The sequence below is a fragment of the Notamacropus eugenii genome, chromosome 4, assembly GCF_028372415.1.
Source record: "Notamacropus eugenii isolate mMacEug1 chromosome 4, mMacEug1.pri_v2, whole genome shotgun sequence".
In the NCBI taxonomy this organism is placed as follows: Eukaryota; Metazoa; Chordata; class Mammalia; order Diprotodontia; family Macropodidae; genus Notamacropus; species Notamacropus eugenii.
In genome coordinates this window covers 226,556,528-226,566,175 of record NC_092875.1, presented here as the reverse complement: position 1 = coordinate 226,566,175, position 9,648 = coordinate 226,556,528, and the positions used below count along the sequence as shown (strand labels likewise).

Here is a 9,648-nt window from a genome sequence, read left to right as displayed (position 1 = left end):
TTAGCAGGGAGCTGATCTGCTTTTCATGCTCCTCCCTCATCCCTCTCATTTCCCTTCCCAGTCTTTCCTCCACCTCTCTAACTTGATTTTCAAAATTCCTCTTGAGCTCTTCCATGGCCCGAGCCCATTGGGTGGGCTGGGACACAGAATCCTTGATTTCTGTGTCTTTGCCTGATGGCAAGCATTGTTCCTCCCCATCAGAAAGGAAGGGGGGAAGTGTCTTTTCTCTGATAAAGTACCCTTCAATAGTTTTATTTCTTTTCCCTTTTCTTGGCATTTTCTCCAACCAGCGGCCTGACCTCTGAATGTTCTCCTCACACCCACCTCGCCTCCTGGTCCTCCCAGCCAGCGTTTGGGGACTGAGATTCAAGTGCTGCTTCCTGCCTTAGGATTTTTGGCGGAGGCAGGGCTGCTATTCAGTGTGAGAATTAAGTTCAGGTGGTCAGGTCGGGGCAGGGCCACCTCTCAGGCCCAGTTCCCTCAGGGGGTTTATGCACAGACCTTCCACAATGGATCCAGGCTCCTGCCCGTTTGGGGAGCCCCCGTCCGCAGCCGCCTCTCAGCACCCACCCCCGAGCCATGGGGGCACCCCACTCCCCTCTCAACCCGCCAAAGAGATTCTCTCACCCACCCCTGTCAGTCACCTGTTGGTGGGGGGGTCCGTGCCACCGCTGAAGATCCCGTCCCCGTAGCCCTCTCGGATCTCCTCCCCTCAGTGTCGCGGCCGCGGCAGGGCCGCACTCTGCTCCCTGTCCCGGCGCCCAGTCCGTGGCGCGAAGGACCCCCCCGCGAGAGGTCCGCAGGTCTCTCCGGAGCAGGAATCTCCCTCGCTCCAATACTCCGTGGTCTCTGGGTGCAGAATTTGCCCTGGCTTGGTCACCTCTAGCCGTTCTGTGGTTTGTGTGTCCATCATCTGCATTTCTATGTATTGCTAACAAAGTCAAACAGCAAGAGATGGAAAGAGAAACCCCATTTAAATCTATGGTAGACACTATAAAATATCGGGGAATCTACCTGCAAAAACAAACCCAAGGATTATATGAAAACAGTTACAAAATACTTTTTGCACAAATAAAGTGAGAACTAAGTAAGTGGAAAAACAACAGTTGTTCTTGGGTAGGCTGAGCCAATGTCGTAAACACGACAAGTCTACCTAAATTACTTTTTTTATTCATTCAGTGCCGTACCAATCAAACTACCAGATAATTATTTTCTAGAAGTAGAAAAAATAACATCAAAATTCATCTGGAAGAACAAAAGATCCAGAATATGAAGGGACCTACTGAAAAGTAATGCTAAGGAAGATGGCCTAGCCCTACCAGATCTGAAATTGTATTATAAAGCAACAGTCATCAAAACTACTTGGTACTGGCTAAGAAACAGAAGAGTAGACCAAGGAAATGGGTTACATACTCAAGATACAGTAGTTAATAAATATAACAACCTACTATTTGGTAAACTCAAGTACCTCAGCTTCTGTGATAAGAACTCACTCTTTGACAAAAATTGCTGGGAAAACTAGATAACAGAGTGGTAGAAACTGGGCATAGACCAAAGCCTCATACTGTACACAAGAATCCAAATGGATACATAATGTAGGTATAAAGATTGATACTTCATTGAAACAAATGAGGGGACCAAGGAATAGAGCAGTTGTCAGATTTATGGAGAATGGAGAAATTTATGACTCAGCAAGAGATAGGGAACATTATGTAGTACAAGTGGATAATTTTGAATATGTTAAATTGAAATGTTTTTGCACAAACCAACCCAATGCCACCAAGATTAGGAGGGGAGCAGAAAATGGGGAAAGAATTTTTTTCACCTAGTATCTGTGACAAGGGCCTCATTTCTAAAATATATAGAGAACTGAGGTGAATGTACAAGAATACAGTTTATTCCCCAGTTGATAAATGGTCAAAGGACATGAACAGGGAATTTTCACAGGAAGAAATTAAAGCTACCTATAATCATATGAAAAAATGCTGTAAATCACTATTGATAAGAGAGAAGCAAATCAAAACAACTCAGAGGTACCACATTACACCTACCAGATTGGCTAACATGACAAAACAGGAAGATCATAAATGTTGGAGAAGACATGGGACAAGTGGAATACTAATTCGTTGCTGGTGGAGCTGTGAGCTGATCCAACCATTCTGGAGAGCAATTTGGAACTATTCACAAAGGGCCACAAAAATGTGCTTACACTTTGACGTAGCAATATTGCTTATGGGATTCTATCCCCAAGAGATCATAGGAATGGGAAAGGGTCCCATTTGTACGAAAGTATTTATGCCAGCTCTCTTTGTGGTGGCCAAAAACTGGAAATCAAGGGGATACACATCAATTTGGAAATGGTTGAACAATCATGGTATATGAATGTAATGGAATACTATTGTGCTATGAGAAACAATGAACAGGAAGACTTCAGAGAAGCCTGGAAAGACCTATATGAACTGATACTGAGTGAAAGGAGCAGAACCAGGAGAACTTTGTACACAGTGACAACCACAGTGTGTGAGGAATTTTTCTGGTAGACTTAATACTTCATCAAAATACATGGACTTGGAAAAAGATCTAATGGTCAATCTTTATTGTAGATGGGTAGCAGATATCTGTTTATATGAAGGTGAGTTGTGTGTGAGCCAAGATGGTGGAGCAGAAGGACATATCACTAGAAGTGCTTGTCCTCTAGACCATGAAATACCTGTAAAAATGGCTCTAAACAAATTCTAGAGCAGCAGGAGACACAAAATGACAGAGAGAAAGATATTTCCAGCCCAGGGCAGCCTGGAAAGCCAACAGGAAAAGTCTTTCACACCAGGTGTGAAGCAGAGGGCAGCACAGCTTCAGCCTCACTGAGGCGAGGACAGGACTGGAGCAGACTTCAAGATGCCACCAGAAGCAGCTGCTTGTACCAGATTCTTCAACTCACAAATGCCAAAGATAGCTTCAAAATTCAGTGAGAAAGCTCTTTCCCTTGGATGAGAAGGGAAAACATAAGTCCAGCTCTGGCCCCGCACAGTGTCAGGTTCCATTGTTCAAGCCCTGCCCTAAAACCCCTGGGGAAATTGAGCAGCTGAGTGCCCCAAGTGGCAGCCCTGTGGTGAGGAGGAGTGTTGACTGGCTTGATGGAGCTGGTGGGGGATCTGGACAGGGAATCCTGCTCACAGACCAAAGCATAGGCCAGTAGAGGAATAGACTCTTCTCCCTTGATTGTGCCATCTTGGATGAACTAAGAACTTACAGGTCCCCAGAGTATATCCTTCCCTTGACAAAGAACTCAAAAGTCAAGTAACTGGCTGTGAAAATGCCCAATAAAGGGAAAAAAGAATATGACAACAAGTGGTTACATTCTTGGTGCACAGGTATTTTCTTCCATCCTTTCAGATGAGGAGGAACAATGCATACCATCAGAGGAAGACCTAAAAGTCAAGACTTCTGCATCCAAAACCTCCAAAATAAATGTGGAATGGTCTCAGGACATGGAAGAGCTCAGAAAAGATTTTGAAAACCAAGTAAGAGAGGTAGAGGAAAAATTGAAAAGATAAATGAGAGTGATGCAAGAAAATCATGAAAAGCAAGTCAACAGTTTGTTAAAGGAGAACCAAAAAATACTGAAGAAATTAACACCTTTAAAAAAAGGTTAACCCAAATGGCAAGAGAGCTCCAAAAGGCCAATGAACAGAAGAACACTTTAAAGAGTAGAATTAGACAAGTGGAAAAGTAGGTTCAAAAGCTCACTGAAGAAAATAGTTCTTTAAAAATTTGAATGGAACAGATGAAAGGTAATGACTTTATGAGAAGTAAAGAAATCAAAAAAATAAAACCAAAAGAATGAAAAATTAGAAGACAATGTGAAACATATCATTGGGAAAACAACTGACCTGGAAAATAGATCTAGGAGAGACAATTTAAAAATTATGGGACTACCTGAAGGTCATGATCAAAAAAGAGCCTAGGCATCATTTTTCATGAAATTATCAAGGAAAACTGCCCTGATGTTCTGGAGCTAGAGGGTAAAATAAATATTGAAAGAATTCACTAATCATCTTAATAAAAGAGATCCAAAAAGAAAAATTCCTAGGAATATTGCAGTGAAATTCCAGAGTTCCCAGGTCAGGGAGAAAATATTTCAAACTGCCAGAAAGAAACAATTAGAGAATTTTGGAAATACAATCAGGATTACACAAGATCTGGCATCTTCTACATAAAGGAATCAAAGGGCTTGGAATATGATCTTCCAGAAGTGAAAGGAACTAGAACTAAAACCAAGAATCACCTACCCACCAAAACTGAGCATAATTCTTTAAGGGAAAAATGGTCATTTAATGAAATAGAGGACTTTCAAGGATTCTTGATGAAAAGACTATAGCTGAATAGAATATTTGACTTTCAAACACAAGAATCAAGGGAAGCATGAAAAGTAAACAGGAAAGAGAAATCATAAGAGACTTACTAAAGCTGAACTGCACATTCCTACATTGAAAGATAATATTGTAACTCTTGGAATGTTTCTCAGTATTTGAGTAATTGGAGGGGTTGTGTACACGTAAATAGACAGAGGGCACAGGGTGAGTTGAGCATGAAGGGGTGATATCTAAATAAATGAAATTAAGGGGTCAGAGAGTAATATATTGGGAGGAAAAAGGGAGATATGTAATGGGGCAAATTACCTCTTATCCAAAACACAAGAAAACTTTTTTCAATGAAGGGGAAAAGGGAGAGGTGAGAGGGAAAAATGAAGCTTACTCTTCTCACATTTTTCTAAAGGAGAGAATAATATGCACGCTCAATTTGGTGTGAATATCTATCTTACACTACAGGAAAGTAGGGGAGAAGAGAATAAATGAGGTGTGGGGGCATGATAGAAGGGAGGGCAAATGAGAAGAGGGGCGTAATTAGAAGTGTACACATTTGGGGAGAGATTAGGTCAAAAGAGGGAAAAGAATAAATGGAGTGCAGGATAAGATGGAGGGAAATACAATTAGTCTTTCATAACACGATTATTATGGAAGTCTTTAGCAAAATGAAACTTGTACAGCCTATACTGAATTGCTTGCCTTTTCAGTGGGGATGGGTGGGGACAGAGGAAGGAAGAGTAGCTAGAACTCAAAGTTTTAGTAACAAATGTTGAGAATTGTTTTTGAATGTGACTGGGAAATAAGAAATACAGGTAATGGGTTACAGAAATCTATCTTGCCCTAAAAGCAAAGAGAGAAGATGGGGATAAGGGAGGGGAGGGTTGTGATAGAAAGGAGGGTAGATTGGGGGAAGGGATAATCAGAATGCACAGTGTTTTGAGGTGGGGGAGGGGTGAGAAGGGGAGGAAATTTGAAACTCAAAATCTTGTGGAAATGAATGTTGAAAACTAAAAATAAATAAATTGGAAAAAAAAAGAAAAAGAAAAGCATGGACTTAAAAAAAAAAAAACAACTCCAAAAGATCCTTAAGGCAAAATACCTTCCATATCCTGAGAAAGAACTATGAAATTGTATTGCACATAGAAACACACCATTTTCTTTTGCATTATGTTTCATTTTGTTTTGTTTTATGATTTCTCCAATGCATTTTGATTCACTTTATGCAGTATGCATTTAATAGAAATGTACATGTAGTTCTTATATAAGTTTGTCCACTGGCACAGGGAGGGAATTGGAAGGGTGGGGGTAATGCAGGGGAGGCAGTGGAAAAAAATCTGAGCCATATGGAAGTGATTTTTGAATACTGAAAACAAATATAATTCAATCAAAAAATAAAGAAATGCCAAGTGCATTAGGAGATGAGGGAAAACTAAGTGCACTAATTACCTGGTGGTGGGGGTGTGAACTGGCCCAATCATTGTGAAAAACAATTTTGAACAATTCTCAAAAGGTTATTAAATTTTGTATGCCATTTGATCTTGCAATACTGCTGTTTGATCTGCATCCCCACAAAATCAAGGAAAGGGAAAAGGACACATATTTAACATCTTTAAAACTAAAATTTTAAAAACAAAAAAAAATCTATTTAAATAAATAAAAAGTATGGATAGTATGCCATTTGGTAATTCATATGCAGTATTTATCTTAATTCATTATATATAATGAGTTTTAGGAAAACATAAATTTCCTTTTCATCTTTTTAAAGTCTATTTTTACTTTTTATTTTGTCTGACATAACAAATGTTATGCTTCCCTTTTTTATTTCAAGTGAATCATAATAGATTCTTCTCTTGCCTCTTACTTTAGCTCTCTGTCTTTCTGTTTCACTTGTGTTTCTAGTAAATAACATATTCTTGGATTCTGTTTTATAATCCTCTTTCATTTTGAAGTATGTTCAAACATCTAGTTTGTAAGCATGGATGACTGGAAGAATGGTGATGCATTTGACACATAGAGAAGTTTAGAATTTTGGATTAAAACATAATGAGTTCAGTTTTTGATACTTCAAATTTAAGTTGTTTTCATTCAGCATATTCAGTCTGAGATATCTAAAAGGCAATTGGAAACATGCAACAAGGTCAGGTGGGATAAATAAATTTGAGAATCTTTTTTTCTTTTTTCTTCAACCTGGTGACTTTATTCTCTAGCCTTCTACAATAAGCCTGGACAGGGGAAGGCATTTCGGTTCTCCAACACCTGTCCAGAGCAACTTACCACCACAGACAGTAGACAGGAAATGGGAAGCTGGTTTCTCGTGGGAACAAGCCTTATTTCTCTTATGCCAGATGTGCTCTGGGACTTAAGCTTCAGACCAGCCATCATAGGACAGCAGAGGTCCCCACTCTGTCCAAGTGGACCATTTTTTCCCCTTGGAATGAGGCCTGGATCACCTCCTCTTCCTGCTTCCCTAGCCCAGTGCCAGATCTAGGTGCTGGGGGGCCTCTGAACCAGAGAAGGAGCTGTTGACCAAGCGTGGACCAAGTTAGCTGAATGAGAGGTGTCAGTGCTTATGAAGTTGTGCTTGCTTCAGTCCAGAAGAGGCAAAGACCTCCACACCTGCCAGAAGACCATGGCCATCTACACCATTGCAGAGAGCCAACATCTGCCTGGAAGAGAGGTTCAGGGGAGGGGCCCTTCTCTTGTTCTGGAGACTCCCTCTGAGACAGTGCCTGGGAAAGGGGGATGGTTGATGTTGCTTTCAAAGGGTACTCTCTCTCTCACACCACAAACTGGGGAAGATTTCCTGAGCCTTCCCTCTAGCAGACTCAGCTGAGAGTCAGTAAAAGGAGACTCTCAGTGGCTACTGTCTGGCACTCCTTTGGAGGAGGGACGAGGCCTGCTTCCTCACTAACCCAAGGGGCAGACACAGGAAGTCCCCAAACCCAGCAGGGTCTGGTTCCAGGCCTCACACACAGGCACTGGAGCACCTGTCCAAGTCAGGGGGCTCTGGGGTTTGCTGCAGGATACTCCACTGACTGCCAGGGAAGCAAGAAAGTCAACTCAAAGTGGACACTGGGAAGAGGGGCTGGCCTTTTTCTGCGTCATGTGTGGAATTTCTACTCAAGCCACAGGAGCTCGCTCAGATACATAATCTCTACATATCTTCACTCTGTTGGGGCAAGTAGTTCCATAGCTCTGCATACAGACACAGGCTGTTCAGAGATGTCACGCTGAGCAAGTTACAGAGGCTGCTCCCAGACCACTGGGGCCACTGGCCACTGAAACTCCTGCCATTTTCCCCTCCCTCCTCCCACCACAGCAATTTGTCCACTTAACCTTTAGTTACTAATGTTGATTTCTGTGTTGTTTGCCCAGCTTGGAAATCTGTCCAGGTCAAATAAAAAATGTCCCCAGATGTTGATGGCTAGAGAGATACAGATCAAGATGATTATGTTCATTATGAAGCCTGCTTTCACCATATCAGAAACCTTGAGGTGACCATAAGAGAACATGATAGCATTCAGAGGCATGGCCACAGGTAGCATGAAGGCAAAGGATGAACTCAGGGTGCAGGGAATCATGATATACAGGGGATTGATTTGAACTTTCTGGGACATGGAGACAAAGATGGGCAAGAAGAGGGTGGCAGTGGCAATGTTGCTAGTGTATTCAATGATGACAGCTACTAAAATGGTGAGGCATAGGACCAGCACTAGTGGAGAGAAGGATTTCAGTGGCTCCATCTGTTTCCCCATTCAATATGATAGCCCCGAGACCTCACATCCTTTAGCCAAGGCAAAAACTCCATCTAGGGGCAGTACAATGCCCCAGGGAACTTTCTCTTGAACTACCTTCCAGGTCAGCAGGGGTGGTGGGTAGAATGGAGCTTTCTGTTCTTCTTCAGTCTGGCTTCAGAAATTGAACGTGAACTTCTGGGAAGGAAGGATGAACATCAGGATAGACACAAAGACCAGAACAATGCTATCTGACAAATACTTTTTCTTATTTTCCATCCAACAAAATGACTGCCATCCAGGAATGAAGCTAGGATCCCAAAAATAAAACATAGACAGTTCAGGAACAGGATGGTGGTGAGCACACTGATCTCTGCATAGGAGAAGGGACCAAGCATCTCATACTCCTCTTTCAATACCAAGTACAATGCCTTCTCCTTCTCTGTTTCTTCCACATCAATACCCATGTTTTTGTTTTGCTTTTTAAATTGGTGCCCAGGAACACACACTGCAGTCAGATCCAAGAAAGGATGAGCACCAGAATAATGTTGGAGAAAGAAAAACCAAACCTGGAAGCAAATTGATAATGTCTTTGCTTTCAGGGAACAACATCCTCATCTTCCCTGAAAGCTCTACGTTGGGTCCAGTACCAGTCAGAGTCCCTGTCCCTCCAATGCTCACTGCGTAGCATACATACAGCATTAATCCTTTGCATGTATTTCTATCTTTTGCTGTTGCTTCCTTGCTCTTGGCCTGGGGAACTACACTTTTCACTTGGAGCTCATATTCATCCTTATCCAAGAGCTCTGTACTGGACTGGTAAAATGTGTTGTCTTTGCCCATCACCTTCAACTGGTCTAGCACACCCTGGACAATGGGCACCATCATGGCTGTTGTAGCTGTGTTGCCAATCCACGTGGACAGGAAAGCCGTGATACACATGAAGCCCAGCAGGAGGAGGCCAGGTGAAATGCTGACCAAGAGAAGGTGCACAGAGGAATCCTCTTGTGAACGTTCAAATGCTCCACAGCCACAGGTATGAACAGGGCCCCCGGGAAGAGCATTGTGGTATCCTTCATGTACTGGACACATACATGTTTGGAGTCCAGGACTTTGAGCAAAGAGAATAGCAAAGCAGGGAGGAGGGATGTCATGGTCAAGGGGATGACCTCTATGCACCAGTACACAGTCACAAGGAGGATGACATAATCATAATCAGCAGACTTGCACTTGGAGAACACCATGAGGGGCCGCAGCAGCAATAGGGTCAAGACCAGGAACAGGCAAGAGTTGAACTTTGTGAGGCAGCTCCATGCTAAAGCCATCATCCCTTAGGGGAGAGAGAGAGCCAGGAGCAGGGGAAATTTGAGAATATTTAACAAAGAAAGGAGTGCTGAATACAGAGAAGTTGATGAGTTCACCAAGTGAAAGAGAATAGAGCAAGAAGAAAAGCAGACCTAAAATATACTCCTTTGAAACACCCATCTTTAGCGGATATGATCTTGAGGAATATCTAGTAAAAGAGACTGATAACAAGTAGTCAGATA

The 9,648-nt window shown here is 42.3% G+C and overlaps 1 pseudogene; it reads right to left on the bottom strand.

Annotated features, from left to right (window-relative positions):
• Positions 1-7,705: 7,705 nt before the first annotated feature.
• Positions 7,706-9,193, bottom strand: LOC140502447 (Na(+)/citrate cotransporter pseudogene; annotated as a pseudogene).
• Between the last annotated feature and the right edge of the window lie 455 nt (positions 9,194-9,648).